The sequence below is a fragment of the Anguilla anguilla genome, chromosome 9 (assembly GCF_013347855.1).
Source record: "Anguilla anguilla isolate fAngAng1 chromosome 9, fAngAng1.pri, whole genome shotgun sequence".
NCBI classification, from domain to species: domain Eukaryota; kingdom Metazoa; phylum Chordata; class Actinopteri; order Anguilliformes; family Anguillidae; genus Anguilla; species Anguilla anguilla.
In genome coordinates this window covers 32392154-32418025 of record NC_049209.1, presented here as the reverse complement: position 1 = coordinate 32418025, position 25872 = coordinate 32392154, and the positions used below count along the sequence as shown (strand labels likewise).

Genomic DNA, 25872 nt, shown 5'->3' with positions numbered 1-25872 from the left:
TATTTTAACGCTAGGACTGGAACAGAGCTAGATTGCATAAATAACAATGGAAACAGACATATATTCGGACAAACTCCTCTAAATTTAATACCAACCCCAACGCAGAGAAACAACCCTGACCGTGCTGTGAATAAAAATGGTAGGGAGTTAGTGCATCTCTGTCAAGCCCTAGGCCTGTACATTCTTAATGGCAGCATCAGAGGGGACTCTTTAGGAAGGTTCACTTACTGCGCAGCTCTTGGGACTAGTGTAGTCAACTATGCCATCACTGACATGGACCCCTCTTTCATCAGTGCATTTACTGTCAGACCACAAACCCCATTTTCAGACCACTGTCAAATCAACGTGTACCTGAAAAGAATTGGACAACCGAGGAACACTGAAACACAGCCCTCTAAGCTGTACAATCTCAATCCGACATACAGATGGGCTGCAGACAACATGGACAAATTTACCAAAGCAATCAGTTCCACTGAAATTACTAACCGTATTAACAGTTTCATTTTAACACAATATAAACCTAAGCAAACTGGCATAAATCTGGCAGTTAAAATGATAAATGACATTTTCCATCAATCAGCAATTAAAGCTAACCTCAAAATAATTAAACAGAAAAATAATCAAAAATCAACCTCAAAAGAAAAATGGTTTGATGACAAAAGCAAATCAATAAGGAAAAAATTAAGACATCTATCAAATCTGAAACATCACCAACCACAAAACCCAGATTGACGTTATAGATATTGTGAATATTGTGAATATTTATATAAATGAGTTAGCGGTGTTACTGGAAAAATCTGCAGCTCCTGGCCTCACTCTAAATAAAATGGACGTAAAATGTCTGCTCTATGCAGATGACCTGGTGCTGCTGTCGCCCACTGCACAGGGGCTACAGCAGCATCTGGACCTGCTGGAGAAATACTGTCAAAACTGGGCCTAGACAGTAAATTTGAAAAAGACCAAAATTATGGTCTTCCAAAGAAAGCCCAGGTCTCAGGAAAGCAGATACTGCTTTACTCTAGGAAACACCACCCTAGAACATAGACTCAATTATGATTACCTAGATGACAAAAAATCAGTGTATCTGGGAGCTTTGGTCTAGCAGTGAATGCATTAAAAGAAAAAGCCCGTAGACCTTTTTATGCGATCAAAAGAAGATTCCATAAAATAAATATTCCCATTAGAATTTGGACAAAAATATTTAATAGCGTTATCCAGCCAATTGTGCTATATGGAAGTGAAATATGGGGTCCACTCAGTCAGCAAGTCTACACTAGATGGGAAAAACATCCAGCTGAAATTTTGCATGCAGAATTTTGTAAAAATATCCTACAGGTACACAGAAATACTCCAAATAATGCATGTAGGGCTGAATTAGGCAGATATCCAATTCTTATTCAAATCCAGAAAAGGGCACTAAATTTTATCGAGCATCTAAAAACAAGCCTGGAAAATTCATTACAATATAAGGCTCTAAAAACCCAAGAGGTAAGCCCAGAAAAGTATCCCCTCAGTCAGCTGGTTCTGAACCTATCTAAACGAACCAGTACTAACACAAACCAGCTTCGGACCAGCACTGCTTCACAATCGCCAATTAGAGTTAACCAAACTATAAAACAAATCAAAAACATATATTTGGAACATTGGAAGACCAGTACCAAACTCCAAAATAAATTGAATTGCTATCGGACAGAGAATACACACAGGCAGAATATCTCTTCTCTGTCAGAGATATGAAGCAGAGATAGATCCTGACCAAGTACAGGCTCAGTTACCACACCTTAACAATTGAAAAAGGTAGACATAAAAGGTCATGGTTGCCCAAAGAGGAACGTTTATGTGGTCACTGTAAGACAGGAGAGGTGGAGACAGAGATGCACTTCCTCCCAGACTGTGAAAAATATTCTGAAATAAGGAAAACATATTTCAACAAATTTTCTAAAATTATAAAATCATTTCCTTCCCTGACAAACACAGAAAAGCTGAAAATAGTTCTGGGAGAAGGGTCAACAGCCCCACTCGCAGCAGAATATGTTTCAGCCTGTCACAACCTGAGGGACAGTGAGAAACTACCCAAGTAAAAGGTACAATGTGTTACCTGTTCAACTTGTAAATATAATTACAGTTAACTAAATCCTAGTATAAATAGCCCATTGCTTGTTTTCTCTCTTTTCTCCTTCTATTTGGAATTCCTGTATTTGTGTGTGTGTGTGTGTGTTTTTTTTTTAATTTTTTTTTATGTAAGGCTTTGGCAATATTTACTGTATGTATTTCATGCCAATAAAGCAAATTGCATTGAATTGAGAGAGAGAGAGAGAGAGAGAGAGAGAGAGAGAGAGAGAATTACTGATCAGTATGAGACAGATAAAAATACAGAAATATTTTTCAGACGACAAAATGTATTTTGTCAATATTTTCAGATTAACATTTTACTTGGGTGAATGTGAAAGAACGCCAATTGGTGGTGCGTGTAAATATCTCATCTTTCCAGACAACTGCCAGGGTTGGAAAGTTTAGCAGCAACATATAGCTGGCAGGATGGTTGGTGTGAGTGACACAGTACAATAACTACATTTAATCCGATATAACTTTGATTAACAGCGTTTTTGTCATCAAACATGCTTCTTTATTCAGTGTATGCGTTCTGTAATGATTGGTTGTGAAATCCAATAAAATCCCTGACCGCTATCAAGATTTGAAAGAAATAGCCATTCAGGACACGCATCAATACCAAGAATCCAGTTGTCATCTGAATGCCACGTTGGGGCTCCAAGGCAGGCATGAGTTTCTGTAATTATTGGTCCTGAAACCATTCAAATCACTCTACACTTTCTGCAGTTTTTTTCTGCCTGCTGCAGTCTGAGGGATAGTGAGTGATGCAACAACCACAACACATTTACTCACATGCACACAATACGAGCTCACACGCCACTGTGTTGCTGTTTTATATTGTCCAAAGATTTAATATTATGTGTTCCTTTTTCTTCTCCAGTAAGCTTTGGCAATAAAATTCCACAATTCTGTCATGTCAATAGAGAGAGAGAGAGAGAGAGAGAGAGAGAGAGGGAGTGAGAAAGAGAATCGAAATGAAACCTTCAGTGTTACGACCCTGCTGTCTTAAGAGTGAGGTAGATGGCGTGCGCAACATTAAGAAAAAATAAATAAATAGTGAAGTTCTGGGAAAGTGGGGCAGGTTCCAGTAAGCAGAGGGGTAAGAATAATAACCAGACTAAAGGGACAGTGAAAAAGTGTTCACAGGTAATAAAAGTGACAAAAGTGCAAGTGAGAGGCTACAAAAAGATTACAAAATATCGCTTTGGAAGCTAATTACCATTTAATGAAAGTTACATGATCTTTTTTTTCCTTAAAAAGGAAAACAAGGGTTCCTTGTTGGCGCCCCAATCCAAGGCAGCCGTGAGTGTCTGTAATTTTCGGTCCAACGAAATCCATGTTATCTTCCAAGAATCTAAAGAAGTGGCCAATCAGAGCACGCATTACTGCCTTGAATCAAATCGTGGCCCGAAAACAATTGTATCTAAACAGGCTACACAAGCCAGCGGCACATCCAGGTCTCCCAAGCCAGATGGAAATCTGTGTAGAGCCACACTGCTGGCATAAAGCAGTCTCCTCTGTCTATGCATGACCGTTAGCACAGAGAAAAGGTTAAAACATTATGTTGGAATCAGATAATTGAGAGAACATTAAATTAATCCTGTTCCAGTAGCACCGGGAAAGACTACTTGCATTCCTTCGCTGCTCAGATACTCCCCCTATTTTGGTGGGGGCTTCTTACAAGTATGCAACTACAGACAGGGTTTACAGCTAAACAAAGGTATCACCTTGATTATCCATTTGTAATGTGACAAATTTCCTACAATTTTCTACTATTACGTATGGCAAAGCTTTGGATTGGTGAAACGCTTATCTTTATTTATGCAAAGACCACAATTGGGTCAAACGAGTAAGTTAGCTATTTGAATCGATCACTGCATTTAGTTTACACAAAGATTCACTTTGTTAGCTGGACCACAAACAGCTCACTGGATTCATCAACAGCACCAAGGAAGCACACGCAGAAGTGGAAAACAAGGCACCGCTGGGATTCGAACCCAGGATCTCCTGTTTACTAGACAGGCACTTTAACCAACTAAGCCACGGCGCCAGCCAAATAAATTCTCTGTAGAGCACAGTTACGGTGTCATCTGTTCCTGTTCTAAAGCAGCTGCAACATGTCACTGCTACATATTTAGCCATTACCTTCCAAATATGGCTAGAAAGACAGATTCTGATACTTCAATCACTTGCAATGAAATTTTATTTTAAAGCACAAGAGTAAAACATAACACCCAACATGTAGCTCAGAATCCACATGCCCGACATCAAGCATCCCATGCTCCACCAACTGAGCTTGCGGGACCAAACTACCGGGGTGAGAAGCACCAATCACTGCTGCTGACCCTCCCTTGTCACCTGATACCCTCCAGCAGTATGGTGGTTCGGGCCCACTCAGCAACGACTAACAGTCTTCTAATTTCTGAGCAAGCTTAACCACAGTTGTTCCGAATCATCACGTCACCTGCAGAACCATGTTGAAAAATTAAAAACTTTGATAATGCTCAATTCACAAAGAGCAATCTTCACCATGTCAACATAAAATTCTAAAATCATCAAGATCTGGAGTGAAATTAAATTACATTGCACAGAACAGGTGTGACCCCAAAAGGAATGGATAACAGTGCCAATGGCATTTGCTGATATACTGCGTGAGTTGGGCTCAAATTTCCAAGCTGTTATGTGCTTTTATTTGGTAAGTTGCTGACAAATTTCAACATTGAAACTACAACACAAATGGTCACATTCCACCAACTTCACGCCACCACCACTCAAGTGTCATACTAGTACCGCCTTCCATGTTTAGAGGGATTATTGACCCTCTTAGGCCACATTGTCAGAAATAAGTATGCATGCCATGAAGAATCAATGCCCCCACATTTCTTAATTGTGCTATATTACAAACAAGTACATACAAAGAGGTATCTTAACTGAGAAAACTTATGCTGCGGTGAATCAATAGACTCATAATTAGGTCATTTAACACATTTTCAAGTTCTTTTTATTTTTTCATTAAACTCATTGACGTGATTTGCACTTGTGTTTGGAACAAAACCAAGCTACACAGGGGGTCCCCAGGGCCAAGGTTGAGAACCACTGAGTTAGAAATGATTCTATGTTGCTGCTACATATTTACCAATTAGCTTGCAAAGTTCTTTAAGACTGATACAGCTACTTTAATCGCTTGCAGACAAAGTTTGGTTTTTTGATATCTCCTGCACACAAGTTAGGTACTACACCTAACATTGGGCTTGACTGAGCTAGTAAGGCTACAGCTTTGGGATGAAGACCATCGATTGCTGGTGGTGATGTCCTTCTCACTTGGCTTTATAACACAGAATTGTCAAGACCACATGAAAAGGGCAGGTCTCTGTGGTGCAGTCTGTCTGCATGTTTCATTGTTAGCCAAAAGGGTGGTGGTTTGGGGTGGGATTATTTTTCCTAATACTGTTTATTAAGGGAAGGGAGACTACAAGCATTGTCTTTTTTCATCACTTCCTCCCAAATTTTCATTGTCAAGATTCTCAAAGTTCAGTGGAAAGAGAAACCAGGGGCGTATTTCATGAATCAGGAGTTAGCTGGATAACGGCACAGAGTAAAACCCGGAACAGCTTTTTTCCTTCAGTCCATGTTCCATATTCGGGAGGGTTCCGGGTTTTAGTCAGTTTTTGTTTGTTTTATTGTTAGTCTTAGGGGGGATTTGAAGCCGGATTTGTCACTCATCTAAAAAGTTCCACTGACAAACACGCGACACAGTGAGCTATAAGGGAAGTAGACATCACTGTTGCAAAGTTTAGTTTTACTTTTAATAAACAAGTACAATCGTATATATGTCCATTTTGTGTGTGTATCCGATGTTTTTATTGGCTGATGTACCTAAATGTCCAATAGGGAGACATATTCTTTGAGGGCCTGGAGCATTAGTGATTATATTAATCAGGCAGGAAAAAGAAGAAAAAAATGAAAAAACGTTTGTGGCTTTATTGTGTGGAAGTTGTTTGTGAATTCTGTCTGTTGACATGGGGTCAGAAGATACAGAAAGGAATGTTTTTAAGGGATGAGAGTCTGTGATCATTGTGGTTATTTTTGTTGGGAACCCTGAAAAGTTGTGCTGTGTGCTGTGTACGTATGGGACATGCCGCCCCACCAAACCATTATAAACAATACAACGCATAAAAAACAAATAAAAAAAACAGCCCACCTGATTAAATGTACAGAACAGGTCTAAAAAAGTAAAACATAACATACCTACGCAAAATAAGCCAAACTGTGAATAAGCATATATAGCAGGATCCGTATGTTGTTGTTGTTGTTAATTTGCATAATTAGCAATTATTGGATTGTACATTTCCTGTCTGGGTATTGGGGTATTGTTCGAAGACATGGAGCAGCTTGAAATTTACATATAAAGTCACACAGACTTCTGACGTACATAAACTATTTTGGGGAGCGTATGTTCTATGTTCCCAGGGTCCTAAGTTCTAATGACCCCGTGTGTAATACCACGTGTTGTTTACGGCACTGTCGCCCTTTTTAGTACAGTCTGTCTTGATTGACAATTCATTTATTCAGTAGGTGAGAATAGTGTTTTATACCTCAGCGTAACCAAAAGTTTTCTCATCATCACATTCACTTACGCATTCACTCTGTGGTAGCAGTAGAAGACACTGCACCTGACGAAACGTTGTGAACAATTTATCATAATTTCCTGGAAAATACTATTTTTATTGAGGACTTCTGAGCAAACAGCTCACTGAATTCATCAACAGCACCAAGGAAGCAGTCTGGCACACGCAGAGGTGGAAAACAAGGCACCGCTGGGATTCGAACCCAGGATCTCCTGTTTACTAGACAGGCACTTTAACCAACTAAGCCACGGCGCCAGCCAAATAAATTCTCTGTAGAGCACAGTTACGGTGTCATCTGTTCCTGTTCTAAAGCAGCTGCAACATGTCACTGCTACATATTTAGCCATTACCTTCCAAATATGGCTAGAAAGACAGATTCTGATACTTCAATCACTTGCAATGAAATTTTATTTTAAAGCACAAGAGTAAAACATAACACCCAACATGTAGCTCGGAATCCACATGCCCGACATCAAGCATCCCATGCTCCACCAACTGAGCTTGCGGGACCAAACTACGGGGGTGAGAAGCGCCAATCACTGCTGCTGACCCTCCCTTGTCACCTGACACCCTCCAGCAGTATGGTGGTTCGGGCCCACTCAGCGACGACTAACAGTCTTCTAATTTCTGAGCAAGCTTAACCACAGTTGTCACGTCACCTGCAGAACCATGTTGAAAAATTAAAAACTTTGATAATGCTCAATTCACAAAGAGCAATCTTCACCATGTCAACATAAAATTCTAAAATCATTGTTCAGCAAGATCTGGAGTGAAATTAAATTACATTGCACAGAACAGGTGTGACCCCAAAAGGAATGGATAACAGTGCCAATGGCATTTGCTGATATACTGCATGAGTTGGGCTCAAATTTCCAAGCTGTTATGTGCTTTTATTTGGTAAGTTGCTAACAAATTTCAATATTGAAACTACAACGCAAATGGTCACATTCCACCAACTTCACGCACCACCACTCAAGTTTCATACTAGTACCGCCTTCCATGTTTAGAGGGATTATTGACCCTCTTAGGCCACATTGTCAGAAATAAGTATGCATGCCATGAAGAATCAATGCCCCCACATTTCTTAATTGTGCTATATTACAAACAAGTACATACAAAGAGGTATCTTAACTGAGAAAACTTATGCTGCGGTGAATCAATAGACTCATAATTAGGTCATTTAACACATGTTCAAGTTCTTTTTATTTTTTCATTAAACTCATTGAAGTGATTTGCACTTGTGTTTGGAACAAAACCAAGCTACACAGGGGGTCCCCAGGGCCAAGGTTGAGAACCACTGAGTTAGAAATGATTCTATGTTGCTAAGCCATTTGTTTGCTGATAGACCTAGCTGACATCGTTTTCTGGAGTAAGACAGAAAATCATTGATTTACTGTCTCTGTCTCTATCTACTGAACACAGATAATATTTCATGAGTTGGGGAACATGTTCCCATTATGTGACATATAAATATAGGGAACATAGGACCTTGGGAACATAGGAACGACCCCCTATTTTGTCATGCATAAAAGTAATAGCTTGGTGAAGTAGATATGCATCTCTATTAAGTAGAGACCTTTCTCATAAAAATATAGATTGTTTAAAATAATCCCAACTAACACAAAACATTCTCACGATGTTGCTGCCAAGCAGTGGCAATGTTAGAACATTGAAAAACATAACAAATCAACAGATTTCCTGTTAGCTGGGATCATTGTAATTTATCAAACCTTTCCCCAAGAATTTTATTACAGTTGGGCATAGCTAGTTTAGTTAGCTGCTTGGTAAAATTGTTCTTAACACCTAGATAGCTTAACTAGTCTAATAAAATGTAGGTAGCATAACTAGTGAGCAGAATAAAATACCTAGCTAGTTTAATGAGCAGTATTTTGTGGCCCAAAGCAGCAACTAGCTGTGTTCCAAGCAGAGACTCTCCAAGGAGAGCACGTTGGCTTTTTGGCGCAGCTAGCTAGGTTTTATGGCCAGCTAGTTGGCACAAACAGCTGCAGGCTAGGCAAATGTTGTAGCTAGCTAAGTCATATGGCCAGCTAGCTAGGAAAATGCGGAGCCAGATAGGATAATTTGGTAACTAGCAATGAAAAAAGGATTAAATGGCAGAACATCTTACCATACGAGAAAATCACTGCACTGTGGAAACTGTTCCTTCTTAATTTGTTTTTCTTCATTATAAATCTTATAGGTAGGGCTGGAACCAATTAGCAATTTATTGATAATGATAATTATTTGGTCATCAATTCACTGAAATCAATAAACAAGATAACTTGTTTAATTTTTTTAGGGCAGACATAAATTCCAGTCTGCATGCCAGTCACTTATCCAAACAGTAAGCATCATTTTCTGACAGAATGCAGTTCTGTAATAATCATCACAGATGCACAGACACGCCTGCACCAAGAAGCATATCGGTCCCGTCTGAACAGTTATTCACTAAAGCAGGACATAACGTTAAAAATTAGACATAAGTCTCTTACTGAACAAAAACAAAGATGCTTGATCTATCTTAGAAAGCTGTTGTCATGTCCACTGAGTTTATAAAGTTAGTTTACTATGGTTTGTCCTCATGTCAGTAAGTAAGGGATAATCATTATCCTCGACAAGGTGGTCAGCTAACGGGAAAAAAATGACTGCCACAGAGGCAGCCCGCGGCAGTCATCCCGATAGCTGACCACCTCGTTGGATTATAATTAGGAAAATAACAGTTTTCTATGGCAGTAGTTCTCACTGTATTTAAAAATAAAGAACATTATGACTCAAAACCCTATTGGAACACAGCTCAACTCAATAGTTTAACCAAATATGTTTTCATTTTAAGAGATGTCTTCTAGTTCAGTGGTTCTCAACCTCGGGCCCACTGTGTATGCTGGTTTTCGTTCCAACCACAATTTCAATCTCAGAATTTTAACAGGATGTTCATTTTTCTTAATTAGGTGTTTTTCATGTTAAGAGGAATTATTTACCCTCTTAAACCACATTATGTCAGAAATTGCTATGCATGGCATGAAGAATATAATCCCATTGTGTTATTGTGTTGCTTTTTAAGTGATTGCAAACAATCACTTAAAAAGAGGTAACATAGGGCCGTCTAGGTAGTGTAGAGGTATAATCACTCACCTACCTCCGCAGTAACCTGGGTTCAATCCCCACCAGCAGTATTTCTGGCTTGGTCAGACGTTCCTACAAACTCAGTTGACCTTATGCACACATTACTTCCACAAATTCAATAGGCCAGGTCAACAACTTCCGGTAGCTAGCTAGCTAGATCGTACAAATTTGGCAGCAATTTTTACGAGGAGTTTGGACGATCTTCCCAAAATGACAATTACATCGGATTCTGTGTTGCTGTTCTTTAAGCAAGAAGGAAAAAGGATTCAAAGTGTACACTTCGAGCTACATCAACAATTATGAAGGTAAGGACGGTTTATCTAACTTACTCAGTACAAGTATCACTATCTAGCTTGGCAGACGTTAGCAGTAACATTAGCTAGTTAAAGGGTAACTCAACACTTAAACAAAAAACTATCCCTATTTGACGAATAACAATAATCCTGTACTTACTATCAACCCTTTTTCTGAGAAAGTCATATTTATTCATTTTTACCGAAAAAAGCTTGGTGCACTGCCCTCTAAAGGTTAAAAGTTTAAATCCTTCAAATCCTGCAGATTATGAATATTCCTGCAGGAATCCTGCAGAGCGAAATCCTGCAGGATTGTACTATTTCTGCAGAAATGTAACCGGAGAAATCCTTCAAATCCTGCATACTTAAGAATATTCCTGCAGAATGTACCAATGCCTGCTGGATTAGATGATCATTGTGCATTATGTGTGCTGTAGTGCATCATGGTCTTACAGTTTTTTGTGTTTGTCTGTTTTTAAGTCATTTTAGTACACACTGCTTGATAGCATGAATTACATACAGTAGCATGGGTTTTGACATCCACTGATAGAAGGAAGAATATTTTTTTCAGCACACAAAGCCTTTTATCAAATAAATAAAAGAATAAGACGAAATACATATTGACAATTGACTGATCAATATAGAACTACATTCATTCAGTCACCCACGCACACTCCAGTCAGGTGACTGGTGAAATGAGGTGATTCGCCAGACACCATTCAATCATCTTTGCAGACACCAACATTTCACCAGTCACCTGACAGCAGTCGAAAATACTCCCGCGTCTGAGTAGTGAGGGACTTGCGCGCGAGCCTCTCAGTGCGTATGGAACAGCTGCATTGCCAACTGCCAATTTTTCCTCAGAAAAGGAAAAGTAGCCTACAAATCCAACGGCCATTTCGTGAGTAAGTAATTAAACTATATTGTAAGCTATATTAACTATATGTATTAACTATGATGTAAAATTTACTTGATTTGTTGTCTCAGAAGTTTTGTCATAACACATCTAGCTAAGCTGGCAGAGTCAACCAGATCACTAGATGCCTAGCTATTGTGTCTCGCTAGCTAGCTAACTGATTACATTTTAAGAAGCTAGCTATATTTACTTATTTAGACCCAGTTGTGCTTGGCTGTTAAGGGATGTGATGGACGCCCTCACAATGTGAAAGCTAGCCTATAAATTAGGCTAGTGAATCAGTCTCACATTCATCTTACAATCAGGTTCACTTTATGAATTACCTTTACCTCCCCTAAAATATTTCTTATCAATCTGCTAATCTTTGTTGATCTACCAATGCACTCCTATCTATGAGGCATGTGGTATAACAACTTGTACTATAGCCAATTTAAAATGATTTCCCAAGATTAATACTATATGTGGTTAATTTCTGTAACTGTACCTTCTCAGATAACAAAGACAAAGTGGCCAGAGTCATGAACAAGATGGAGGGAACAAAACCTGTGGCTGAGCTGCCAAAGAAGAGGACCATAAAAAAACAAGACATTCTCTCCAAGCAGATCCCCTGACCAGCCAAGTCCAGAGGAGAAAAAGGTAAATATATAGATAACCATGCTCAGTCTCCACTGTGCTGCACTAGCAGTCTGTGTAGATGTGCATAAGTACCCATCCCTTGCTCCTCTCCAAATTTGTAAGCCCTAATATGTAAAAGACCATGTATTAGCTACATACAGTGCTTGTTTACAGCTGTCCAGAGATGTAATGAGTCTTCCTTTCATTGTTAGGTGCTGACTATCGTACCAAAAAATGATGCCATGCTGATGAAAGTCATAAAGAGGAATGAGGACAAAAAAGAGAAAATGTAGATGATATGCGCCTTAAAAATGACATGGCAAAATTACGTTCAGAAAATCATATGCTAAAGAAAGAAAATGAAGAGCTGAGGGCTGTTAATGTCCAACTCCAAAGAGGTATGCATTCTTTTTTCCTCTGATGCATGACAGTGTTGATACAATTATAATTGATTGAGAATACCAGCAAATGTGATAAGTTCTCAAAATGGATAAATGGACCAATGAAACCTCACTCATATCTTGTGACACACAGTAGCCATAGGTCCACTGCAGAGACAATTGGGGATTTTCGGGGCTAAGGCTTACTCAAATCATTTATTACTTAATACAAAACTTTTTATCTACTGATTTGAAGCATGACAATTACCCTAGATAGCACTGAAAAATAATTAATCTCATACATTATTAGTAAGACCTGGCTATCCCTGTTCAGCCCTGTAGTCGACCAGTGGCTAATGGTAAACATTTTCGATTAACTCTGATGTGCAATAGAATCTATAGAATTGTTGTAGCATTAATGATTTAATCATACAATTCATGATGACAGGAAATAGTTCATTTAATTGTAGCAGAATGATCAATTTTTACCTATTTTTTTTGGTTGCTGAAAAGTAACTGTACAGCATAATGACAAATACCCTTCATTTTAAAGTGGACAGTAGTTGACTGTTTTAGAAAACTTATTTCTGTAGACATGTAAGTCTCTCTAAGAACTCTTATACTCTTATTCTTCTTAAGAACTCTTAAACAAGTTAAAGACACAGTCCCAGCCACTGTACCAACCCCCATCTGATCACTGTCAGCCCCATTCTCCAGCCAGCCCCTGTCTGATAATCCATCCTAGCCCATGAGCCAGCCCCAGCCTCTGAACTACCCACAGTTGCACTTTCCTCCTAATAAGGGAAGAAGGTACAGTAGCACCTTGGTTATCCAAGACCCTTGAGAATAGAGGTTGTTTGGACCAGTTAAAAGTTTGGCTGCCCAAAATACATGCACATTTGGGGTCAAGTAGGCGCTGATGACCCTCCCACATGGCAGCCCAGCAGACAAATGTTTGATTTGATTTGTGATGTCTTCCAGGTGTCACTGTGTTTTCTTTTTCTCCTCCTTTCTCTCTAACTCTAATCCTTGTTATAGCTCAAGACATCAGCCCAAAACCTCGGCATGAGCATGGATACGTTGTAGGCCTGTGGCAGAGGAGGAAAGTCATGATCGGCCATGATAAAGGATCTTGCAGTGGCAGTCTTCGGACGCGAGCAGCTGGCTACACATGGCCTTTCTGGAAAGTCTGGCAATAAAGTAAACATAATATTGGATATGAATTGTGTATTCCAATGATTGTATCCCATGTCATTATGAATTTCTTTTTTGATATTACTGGGATCTCAACATTTTTTTGTGTGTTTTAATTGTATTTGTAGACATCGTGCAGGGAAAATTTGACAGCATACCAAGAAAGGTGATCCGAGCTTCACTCAGACAGAAAATGAACGATGAGCATAAACTCCGCCTGAGGTAAACACTATTTCAAAAAATATATAAGAATATACAGAGAAGAATATTATCATCCAGATACAGTGGATATTACTAAGATCATTTGTGATACGATTTGTTGAAATCTGTGAGAGTTGTTGAAATATGTTTTTGATATATATTTCACCCCAAACTTATTTTGCAATAAGCAGAGGCCAGTAGCCTACTTGTTCTGACTAGCCCATTCAGCACAAATCACAAACACAAAAAGACTATGAGTGAAAACACCCTTATCCTTGTTATTTACTCTCTTTAGCATTGTTACTATTTTCAAGGGTGGCAATAATTCTGATGGGGACTGCAATAGTACTCAATAAATATATGTAATCAAGAATGTAATATTGTACACCTCCTTTTTTCAGGCACATGAACATCACTGAACAGTGAACAGCATGACGATGTATATAATTTATTTTAGTGTTTCTTTTATGTAAATTAAATTCAATTATATGTATTTTGAGCTTTAATGTTGAGTTCTTTCTTTATTTGTACTCCATCTACCAGGAATTTAAGTTCACAGCGTGCATGATTTTGGTTTCCTGCAAGATATTTTTCATTATTAATCTGCACAAAATGTTCTGCCGGAATTTCCCTTACATTATATTAGTATAGATAGTATATAATCATCCTAAACAGTGAACTAATAAAATTCTACAAGAAATCCTGTAGAATTATATGCAGCAATCCTGCAAAGAATTGTGAATGATTGTGACCTCCTGATTCCTGCAGGACATTTCCTGCAAGAAAATTGTGAAGGATTGTGACCTGGAATCCTGCAGGACATTTCCTGGAAGAAAATGGTGAAGGATTGTGACCTGGAATTCTGCAGGACATTTCCTGCAAGAAAATTGTGAAGGATTGTGACCTGGAATCCTGCAGGACATTTCCTACAAGAAAATTGTGAAGGATTGTGACCTGGAGTCCTGCAGGAATCTGAAAGATTCCCACAGGATTATGGTCCCCAAATCCTGTAGGTTTTCCTGCAGGAAATCGAGTCCTGCATGGAGACCTACAGGATTTTTGGGCCATAATCCTGCAGGATTCTGAATTTTTTTCCTGCAGGACTCCTGCATGGGATTTCCTGCAGCCCATGCAGGACTCTTGCATGGGATTTCCTGCAGGAGTCCTGCAGGTTTTTTTTGTAAGGGAAGACACGCCCTCCGCCACACCACCTCACCCCCCCTCACTCTCGCATCTTTTAAATTTGTGCAGTCGGCGGGGACAGGCCGAAAACTGGTGTTGAGTTACCCTTTAACAATGTACTCGATTATCTGATTGTCAGCTTGCTTGCTAGTCATTGATGTTAACAGATAACTTAACTTAAATAATTGGTCTGTCATATTTGTTCCCTATGGATAATGTAATGTTACAGTGTCATAATGTCTTTTTCAGTTTCTAACAAAGATCAGGAAACAGGAGAGATCTCCGTGAGGGCGACCTGTTATCGGTCCATGAAAAAAAGCGAGAAGCCACACAATCTGAGTGTAGGGTTAAGAGAGCAATGAAATTTAGCTAAGAGTTAACATAACCTGTTCTGGTTATTAATTCACATTTCAGGGAATTAATGCCGATTTGCTCTGTCAAACAGAATGCGGTAGGGTAATGGGTATCTAAATGCCGAACGTTACAGTTCATTTGAATAGCTATATCAACTCTGGCACACAAATTAACGTTGACCTATCACTAATAGATAGGCAATAAAGTTAGTACATTAAGAAAACATTCAGTTTTGACAGCTGGCGTGGTGTTCCCAGAAACTAGATTTTTGTTCCGTTTTGTTCTCATTTTCCTTTCTATATGTCTGGCTTGGATACTAGGTTTCACAGAACATCTGTGACTAAAACTTAAACATCATCATCATGACATAAGTTTTACATTTCACCCATTACATATTTTCACAGGTTGTGTTAAAGGACATTACTACACTGTCACTGGTACCTATGTGGCTGGTTCAGCACTGTGCAACCATGTAGCTGCCCTGTTGTATCAGACGGCACACTACTCGCAACTTAGGGTCAGTGTTGTTCCCCCAGTGCACAGCTGCACGGAGGCTGGGCAAAGTTGGCACAAGCCTAGAACCATGGTAAGTCTGAACAGCTAAGGCACATGTGAACATGTGTTAATGGCACCATCGGATGTACTTATTTATTTACATTCTATTCAGGCTGTTAATCCAGGACCCATTAACCAGATGGTTGTTCTGTCAGCTGGACCAAAGGAGAGAAAAATGGCAGAAGGACTGAAGTAAGCAGTTATGCATACACATATTTGATTAATCTGCCAATATATGCATATTACAATTAAACAAAGAAAAATGATGTTTGTATATGTGTGGTTTTATTCAAACAGGAGTAACCTATACAAAGGTGTCAGTGGGGACCTGCCTGATCTCAGAGTGTCTGAGGTGTACAACTCCTTCAGCAGTGATGTGGCACCATTGATCACCACAATGAGAATATCTAGTGAGGTCCCATTAGTGGATTCGATCTTTGGTAAAGTCCAAGAAGGGAGTGTTCTGTCATATCAGCTACCTGCAGCAAGATCACACAAGACATCGCCTCATACAAATGCCCCTCCTAGACCACCTCTGCCACTGGAAGGCTACCACCTGGATCCAGCAGGCTGTTCATTTGTGTTGAGTGAACACCAACAACTCCACATGAACTCCCTGGCAACACCACATGATATGGCTCACAAAATTAACATGGCTACACCAGAGCAGAGCTCATCTGGAGTGGCATCGCTTACGAAAGCCACGGATCACATCATCACGGTTCAGAGAAATCTGCCGTGTCAGAGGGCAGACATCTGCTGAAAATCTGGCAGAAAGAATTATAAAAAGAAGTATACAGACAGCAGACATGAAGATGGGTCTGGGGTTGGAGCCAATTGCTGTGGAAGAGTACTGTCAGCAACAAGAGGTTAACAAGTAACAAGTGGCTTCCTTGTACATCCGGATGCTCCATGGATGGGGTCATCCCCAGATGGACTAATTTATGACCCTGAAGCACAGCCAGTATTTGGCCTACTGGAGATTAAATGCCCCAACGTCAGGAGTTATGTGGACTGCCCCTACATCAAGCTGCAGGATGGCACACCAGCGTTGAAACTTACACATGCATACTGCTGGCAGGTCCAGGGCCAGTTGTTGATATCAGGTTTGGAGTGGTGCGACTTTGTTGTGTACTCGCAGGAGGACATGTTCATCCAGCGAATCCAGAGAGACAATGCGGTTATTAAAGAAATTAGGGAGAAGGCAGACTATTTATTTTTTATGTCTACCTATCTTGAATTTCAGTGTGTGTTGTCTTCGTATTCTGTATATGTGTTCTGTGCCTTTGAGAAGCAGTCACTTACTGATGAAGTGTGATAATTGGAAGAGGAGTTATCTGTCTGCCAGCTTATGCAGGGTGCTTAGGGGTGACAGAACACAGTGTTTTTACCACAAAACTGATGTACAGAATTGTAATGAAAATATGATATATTGACACTTGAATGTTGCAGTTAATAAGGCTAAGTTTTCATGTTGTTTTATTTATGTTTTTACCACCTACGCATTTTCACTTGAAAATTAACGCATTTGCAAATTTGTTTCCAGCATCATTATTAACAATACTAATGTCACTGTGACGTTTCAATAAAAAAACTGATTGGATTTACCATTGGATTGTGTGTATGTGCATGGCTGTGTGTGTGTGTGCATGCATTTTCAGGACTATTTTGCCCAAGCTCTGACCAGTGGTCCACTTTTGTAGTTGAGGAGGAGACATGCAACTGTGTACAGCTGGTTGAAGTTCCCAATGGTGGAGAGGGGGATGACACTGTCAAACAGCTTGTGCTCCTTCAACCTGCAAATCAGTCGCTCAACATGGACTCTCAGCCTTTCAATTGCTTCGGTCTCCCTCACATCTGATGCTGGCATCTGTGTTCCCTTGTACAGGAAAGGTGGTCTGTAGACTTTACAGGGCACACAGTCATTTACAAGAAAACCTTTGTCCACTATTATTGCCATTCCCGGCTTCAGCAAAGGAACAATTCCAGACTCTTTCAGAATCGGCTGCTCTTTCAGAATCCGCTGACAGAAGCAGCATACAGGGCTGAAATAAAGGTGACTGCTCCATGTGGTGCCATGCCAATCATCCCTTTGAAGGTACAGTGGGATTTGTAAGTGGAGTATACTTCACTTTGAAGGATCAGAGATGATGGTGTTTGGCAGCGCAGTTCTGTGCAGTCTGGCACAACTTGTGTGTCCGCATACTCCTTGAACACCTTTGGAAAGTTAGCCTTGACCTCTTCCTCAGACAACCAGATTTTCACTGACCCAAGTATGGTGAAGAGGTAGTTGGCCTATGTTACAGTAAAGTGACTCAGGGTTGACTGGTGTATTTGAAATCTGTGGGCCAGATCCCTGTGCTTCAAACCAAGAGCTAAGTGGTTCATGAAGAGGAAAAACTTATCAATTAGTTGCAAAGTTTGTCTGAAAAGAAAAAAACATGTAAAGGATATAACATATTGTCAATGACATTAAATCATGTAATTTAACCCAGGAAGGAAAATAATTTTGTTTCATAATTACTACAGTGGGGTCCAAAAGTCTGTGTCCACTACAAATATCTAATCAAAAACTAAATTCATCAATAACTAACACAAAATTTTCACTCAGGTGATATATCTGAAGCAAGATTACTTTTTTTTCTTTCTTACACAAATCAATATCCAGTATTCATGATGAAAACAAAGATCATGGTAGTGGGCTCAGACTTTTGGACACCACTATATGTTTGTCTGACTGACAAATAGCATCAAGTTGGTAACTGACAAAGGATCAGTTTCACAATCCAGTATGTGTGCAACAAAGTTTCAGCAAAATTGAGTGGAAGAATGACATCGTTCTTCTTTGCTGCTGCCTTGGCTCTGGTTACACGGATCATGTTGCATGATGACGGCTCTATGAGCCTCTAGATCGCCATCAGGTGGTCATATGTGGCAAACCTACAAGGATTAAAATATAGGGTTGGTTAAGCTACTTTGAAAATGTAGCTAGTTGACTAGGCAGTTTTCGTGGGTGGGAACCTGGTGAGGGAATGAGTCCTGATCATTGCATTAGCGACTCCTACTGGTTGGTCAGGGCGCCTTTCAGCAGGGAGGGGATCTGGGGGAGACTTTTTTACGTAATCATCTACAATATAGCACAATATCAATATGGGACTTTTATTCTTTATGGCATGCATAGCTATTGCTGACACAAGGTGGCTTAAGTGGGCAAATAATCCCTCTGACACGAGAAGCACCTAATTAAGGAAAAATACTAGCTTGTTACAATTCCTGGATTGCAATTGTGGTTGGAACGAAAACCAGCATACACACTGGGCCCCCAGGACCGAGGTTGAGAATTAATTTGTTTCTTTGGTAGCCATGAGATTTTTCCAGCAAAAGCAAAGCTGTTTGGTTTCTCCTTGACTCAGCAATGAGTCGTACCCATATTTGTTCAATTTACCCACTGATCGTTTTCACTGCATTTAATAATTGAGCTCAACTCAACTTTAACTCAACAAGATATTGTTTTAAGGAGATTTGTTTTAGTTTCACATGTTTAGTCCTGGTGACTAATGCCTTTAGCACGAGCAAAAAAACTACATTGAATACATTTTCAATTAAAAATAAAAAATCGATATTTATCGATAATTTTGACCCAATTTATCGATTCCTCAAAATTTCTTATCGGTGTAAAGGATGGAAGCAGTTTCTCCTGCACAAACACATGGCACATATGGTTTCTGTAGTGTAGTGGTTATCACGTTTGCCTCACACGCAAAAGGTCCTCGGTTCGAAACCGGGCAGAAACAAGTTTTGCACTTATCAGCGGGGGTTTGCAGGACGTTAGGTCTCTCATGACATGTCAGTTTTGCTGTTCGCAATTTTGATTCATAATAGGTTTCTGCTGGTAATATTCAGTTGTGGTGCTATGCCACAGCAAGATTTAGGGCACCATGGTTATATAAATAAATCTTATAAATTTAAATCTAGGCCTACATCTGATCACTGTGACAACACTCAGTACTCTCGCACACGTCTTCACTCTGCCTGTGTAGGCTACCCAATGTAGCAACGATAATACAAAGATTTATATCAGATTATATCATATTTAGACAGGTATACTTGCAGCAGCTTCTCATTTATGACTGTAATATACATAGCTATATTTTTGTAACTGAGATGGTTGCGCTTTCATTTGTAAGGCTTTTTTAAACTGTTAACATGTTAACTTCACGGTAGCCTTGCAGTCTAGCACCACTACAGTCCCCTGGTCTTTTTAGCTCACAGTGACATGATAGTATGTCAGATATAAAATCCTAAAATATATGTATAGGCCTCATACATGGAAAAGTTATGCCTAAAACAGATAGCACTAATTAACAGGAACATGCTTCTCATATATAAAATGCCATACAGAATTACAGAAACATGTATACCTATATATCACACAAAGTGAAGGCCAGCCATTGCTGGTATTTTTTGAACTGTACACACAAAAATGAAAAATGAGACTTTATGACCCTGTTTACACTTGGTTTTAAAATGCGTTTTGGTGATCTGAACACAAGTGGACAGCCGAGACACATCGGCGTTCACACGTGTCTATCATGCATCTCTAAGGTGTCCAGCTGACCACTTGTGTTCAGATTTCATTACTGCCTACGTCACTTCCGCCAGCTATCATTGTAGCCATTTTCTTCCATCTTCCTAGCAATACCCTCATAAACGGCCCGGTTACGATAGGAGTCGTCTAGTTTCCTTTGGACTGAATCTTCTGCCCAAATGGAGATTAGGCATCTGGTTTCACTTGTACTCCAACCACGTACATCAGTGCTCCTCTTTTTTCCTCCATTTTTTCAAGCGTTGGCGTGCTGTCACCAAAACAACCACCACGTCCTGCATTGATGACGTGTTTTCCTGTTACGTCCTTGTCGGGGACACACCAGGACGCATTAGCGTTTACACTACAAAAGATATGTGGTCAAATGCGTCCCAGACCACCTCCGCAAGTGGTCTGAGTGATCGGATCACAATGCGTCTTGGTGGTCGTTTACACTTGTATTTAGCGCTGTCTACTTGTGGTCCGTTTGCCCAAGACGCATTTTAAAACCAAGTGTAAACAGGGTCTATGACATTAAAGACTTGTATTGTTCAAATGCAAGCAGGATGCTAACAATGTGTTTCGCTGTCTCTTCATCAGGTTTGCTCCTTGTTGTATGGAACACCTCAAAAGATGTATATATACAGGTGAATATAGATGCATCATATAAGGCACTTTAAAAGCAGTCAGTCAATGAGAAATCAACCAATTAGTCAATCAAGTCTACAACATAATGCCACTGGGATACGTCCACCACGGACGTTCCGGGGATTCCGAGATCCTCACTTCACCAAAAAAATAGGACAGACAAAGGGAAAAAAAGAAGAACCCATATACACATGCACATATAGCTGTTTCTTGGCATGCTTGAACTGTTGTGAGACCTACATTGAGGCACATGAGAGAAGTGTTGTCATCTGTTCTTCTGGAAAAGCTTTTATATGTCACTGCTAGATATTTAGCCATTACCTTTAATCACTTGCAGTAAAAGTTTGGTTTTTTGACATGAACGGTGTGTAGTAAAATGCAACACCCAATGTGTGGCTCGAACTCTGAGATTAAGAGTCTCGGTAGAGGCCATGGCAGGTTTCTGTGGTGCAATCAGTCAGCACATTCGGCTGTGAATGAAGAGGATAGTGGGGTCGAGTCCTTGTGGGAAAGCCTCAACTATTTTCTTGTAAGTTAACGTTTAGTCATGGTGACTAATGCCTTTGGCACAAACAAAAAAAAAACTATGTTGAATACATTTTCAATTAAAATCGATAGTTATCGATAATTTTAACCCAATTTATTGATTCCTCAGAATTTCTTATCGGTGTAAATGTTTGAAGTAGATTCTATTGTGCAAAAGAAGTTCAAATGAGGTTTCTGTAGTGTGGTCATCATCATGTTTGCCTAACACGCAAAAGGTCCTTGGTTCAAAATCGGGCAGAAACAAGTTTTGCACTGGAAGGAATTTCCAAGTGCCGATACCAATGTTGATTATATCAGCATGGGATGCAGGACATCAGTATATCTTCTAGTTTAGTTTATTTATTTGACGATTCACTTTAAAAGGACAATTACATGGTTGCAAACACCAATGTACATGCACAATTAAAAGAGCATCAAGGATAACACAAAAAAGTCACAGGACTTATTTCCATTGTGGTCCTTGCTGTAGCGAGATGTCATGGAGGTGTGAGCGTGCACGTACGTGTGCGTACACGCGAAGATGGTGGAGTACGGCATTAGCGGCATATAAAAGCACAAAAAACATCAATATACAGTAAACATTCACATTGGGCATTAACAGGCATTGTTCTGACAAAAGGTTAAAGTACACACTTCCTATTATACTAAAAAAAGGTCAATTGAATGAGCTACATACAACCCTGCCTACACAACTGTCTTTACAGGGGTACGTTATCTAAAAACCAGTGTTTCAGTTTTGCCTTAAACGTGACTGGGTTTGTAGTCTGTTTAATGATATCAGGAACCTTATTCCAATCCTGGGCGTCCGAGTATCTGAAAGAACTTTTACCCATCTGGCTACTAATCCTTACCAGCATCAGATTTGCTACACTAGACCTGGTGTTGTGCCTGTGAGCCTCTCTGACCTACGGGAAGAAGTTTAATAAGTAATTTGGGGCTACACCATTTACGATTTTGTGAACCTGACAGAGTTTTAACTATCGCTCTGGACTCCACAGGGAACCAGTTTAGCTGCAAGAACTGGTTCCACCCTATGTGTTCTCATGGGCCGAGACCTAAGACCACTCTAATCAGTTTATTTTGGGAGACCTGAAGTTTTATCTTCCAAAGCTTGGGCAGATTACAGTACCAGGATGTGCTAGCGTAATCAAAGTGGCATTGGATTAAGCTGGATGCCACATGTTTCTGACTTTCCCTGCCCAGGAACACTGACTTTCTGGCCAAGAACTTAGTTCTGGCGTTCATTTTCCCTACCACGTTCAGGGCCATACCTGCACCCCCTGCATTGCCGTCAAGTGTACAGCCCAAGTAATTGACGGATGTTTTAACGGAGACGTCATTCCCTTTAAAATGTATTTTGAAATCCTTAGCTTTGTTTAATCTGGGTTTGGAGCTGAACAGAATTGATTCTGTTTTTCCAAGTTGTAAGGAGAGTTTATTATCAGAGAGCCATACACTGATGTTAGTCAGCTGTTCGCTAAGCCTTTCCTGGAGCTGAGCCAAGTTTTTGTCAGCAAACACCAGAGCTGAGTTGTTTGCGTATAGGAACAGGTCACATTTACATGCTACTTATATGTCATTTATATACACCAGGAACAACAAGGGGCCTAACACACTCCCTTGGGGGACTCCGCAGTTTAGGGGGCGGGCTTCTGAGCGATGGCAATTTACCTCCAATATCTGGTCCCTATGCGACAAGTAAGACCTCAGCTATGCCAGTGCTGGTGTGCTCAACCCAAGAGCCTTCAATTTGGTGATCAGCAGCTTATGATTCACAGTATTAAAGGCTTTCTGTAGGTCAAGTAACACCATCCCACAAAGTTTTCTTTCATCAATTTCCTTTTTTATTAAGTCAGTTAGGTGTAAGACAGGAATCCGTAGAGTATGTTTTCTGAAACCTGATTGGAAATTGTATAAGAGCTTGTGCTTGCTTAGATGTTCATAAAGCTGCTCCTCAGCCACGTTTTCAATGGATACAGGTCTGTAGTTGCCTGTGTCAGATCTGCTCCCCTTTTTTTTATAGCGGAGTGACTTTGGCATGTTTCATGTCCTTGGGGAATCTACCTTGCTGTAGTGAAAGGTTAATGATATGGGTTATACAAGGTGAAATTTGTTCTGAGGCATCACGCAAGACCCTAGCCAGGCTATTATCCAGCCCTGTAGCTTTAGTGATGTTGAGCTCGGCTAGCATTTTCATGACTTTCCCTTCTGTCACATTAGCAAAGTAGACTGAATCTGCTTGTATCCTAGGTCAGTGTAATATGTTTGAATATAAGCATCCCCGTTTAACCCTGAGCTTGGAGGGAGTTTCAGCACTAATTTACTTGCCACTGAAGAAAATAATGAGTTGAATTTATTTGCCACTTTATCTTTATCAAACGTAATATTCCCATCTATATCCAGACCTATATTACTGGGTCTATTAGAGTTATTGTCCTTTCCTCCATAACCTAACTCCTTCAATGATTTCCAGAGCTTTTTAGGACCATTTTTGTTCTCCTTAATCTGGTCAGTGATGTATTCCTTTTTAGCTATCTTGATCTTTCTCTGTACCTCGTTTCTGAATATCTTGTAACTATTGTAGTCAGCTTCCTCCTGTGATTTACTGAATAAATGCATTGTCCTATTTCTTAATTTAATAGTTAATTTAATAGTATTATGTTCACATATGTTCACAATTTTGATTCATAATACGTTTTTGCTGCTAATAATCAGCTGTGGTGCTATGCTAAAGCAAGATTCAGGGCACCACAGTTATATAAATAATTCTAATAAATTTAAATCAAAATCTGATCACTGTGAAAACACTGATAAATAATCCGACCACCACATTGCATGAGACACTGAAAACTGCGAATGAAGAGGATGGTGGGGTCGAGCCCCCCTGGGAAAGCCTCAACTCTTGACTGTGTACCCTTTGCATAATAAAACACCCAGCACTATCATTGGAAGACTTCAACTTTTTTGTGAAATTTTGTTTCTGGGATGGCCCGTCTGGTTCACACTATGAAAATAATCATTTTGAATCATAGCGCAGTATCTAGCTACATCACATCCTGTGTGTTGCTTACCCTGTGAGCACAATCTCTTTTAGTGACAACTCTTTACACTGTGGAAAATATTGTGATTCACAGGGAGAGGAAGATGGTTTTCCAGGTGACTCAGCAAGTCAAGGGCATGGTCTTTCCAGTGACTAGGTAGGTCAGGTCTTAGTCTTCTGTGTGAGCCTCCAGGTCAGGGGAATGGTTCACTCCTTCAGCCTCATCTTCTGACTCCCTGTCCCTGTCACTGTCTTAAAGATGTGTGTGTGTGTGTGTGTGTGTTTGGGGGGGGGGGGGGGGGGATTTGGTATAGCGTTTGCCTAAAGACTGTACCTTCAGTATCCTTAATTGACTTGCTTTGCCACTGTCATCATTCTCGTATGCACGGCATTTATCAGTTTATTGATATGGATCTTGCAGACAGTTGAATCAGACAGTCTGTAGAAGTGCCTGTGAATATACACATCATGCCCCATACCTATGGCAATACTGCAGATCTATTGTGTTTCAGCTCAATGGTGCTTGCTTGTGTAGTTTGGGCTATTCTTACAGGTCACCACGTGTTCTAGAGTTCAATGCAGAAGATGACATTATATTCTGAAACCAGTTGTCCAATACAGTGAACAATCTCCTCAACCTGTGTCACTGTACAAATAAAGTATGTAATGCTTCCCTTTGTGCACAATAAAAACAGCCCCTCCCCAGCACTAGGATCTAGGTGTGCCACGTCGTAGCTATTGCCCTAATTTACCAAGAATAATCCAATCACTTGTTTGTTTGCCTAATCGCCAGCTGTGAGTCTCAATCATTTTTGGTCCATTCAAATCCCTTTCTGCTTCTAAGAATCTACAAAGAATTGAAGAAGGATGCATCACTACCAAGAATCAAATCAAGTTGTTGTTCAAGAATTGAAAGATGTGGCCAATCGGCATGTATCATTACCAAGACTTTACCAATAATAAGTCAATCCCTTGCTCCGACTTCAAGCGACAACTGAAGACTCACCTCTTCAGGCTGCACCTCTCCCCATCCCTCCCTACCTCCCTGCAATCTCTAAATTGACTGTAAGCTTAGGTTTGTAACTAGGTAGCTGTTTCGTAGATGACTTAGTTAATGCACTCGTCTTATCTACTGCTTGTATTATTGCGGAGACTGCGTTGTTGCTGTTCTCGTTTGTGTTGGTATTAATCACTTTTCCTTCAGGGTCCAAGTTGAACTATGCGGTAGTTCCCTGCATTTGGAACGGTACTTCTCTCTAGGGTTTTCAACACACTTGTGCCTGGTTATGGTTATACACTTTGTTGTACGTCTCTCTGGATAAGAGTGTCTGCCAAATGCCTGTAATGTAATGTAATGTTCGGGTGCCTTCCAAGCCAAATTTTTTGGTCCAATCACTGCCAAGAATCACTCACAAGCTTGCCAGATGCCTCGTTGGCGCAGTAGGTAGCGCGTCAGTCTCATAATCTGAAGGTCGTGAGTTCGATCCTCACACGGGGCAC

The 25872-nt window shown here is 40.1% G+C and overlaps 1 long non-coding RNA gene and 4 other non-coding genes across 6 annotated transcripts; 3 read left to right on the top strand and 2 right to left on the bottom strand.

Annotated features, from left to right (window-relative positions):
• Window positions 1-4088: 4088 nt before the first annotated feature.
• Window positions 4089-4162, bottom strand: trnat-agu. The gene has a single exon. It is a non-coding gene; the product is annotated as a tRNA-Thr (tRNA).
• A 2759-nt stretch (window positions 4163-6921) lies between these two features.
• trnat-agu lies at window positions 6922-6995 on the bottom strand. The gene has a single exon. It is a non-coding gene; the product is annotated as a tRNA-Thr (tRNA).
• Window positions 6996-11619: 4624 nt separating this feature from the next.
• LOC118235487 lies at window positions 11620-16123 on the top strand. 2 transcript variants are annotated; one of them, XR_004766857.1, is made up of 8 exons: window positions 11620-11708; window positions 11900-12085; window positions 12707-12877; window positions 13106-13267; window positions 13390-13483; window positions 14231-15584; window positions 15666-15745; window positions 15851-16123. It is a non-coding gene; the product is annotated as an uncharacterized LOC118235487 (long non-coding RNA). The 2 variants fall into 2 exon arrangements; XR_004766856.1 differs by lacking the exon at window positions 12707-12877.
• A 3151-nt stretch (window positions 16124-19274) lies between these two features.
• trnav-cac lies at window positions 19275-19347 on the top strand. Its single transcript has one exon. It is a non-coding gene; the product is annotated as a tRNA-Val (tRNA).
• Window positions 19348-25798: 6451 nt separating this feature from the next.
• On the top strand, window positions 25799-25871 carry trnam-cau. The gene has a single exon. It is a non-coding gene; the product is annotated as a tRNA-Met (tRNA).
• Window position 25872: the final 1 nt, after the last annotated feature.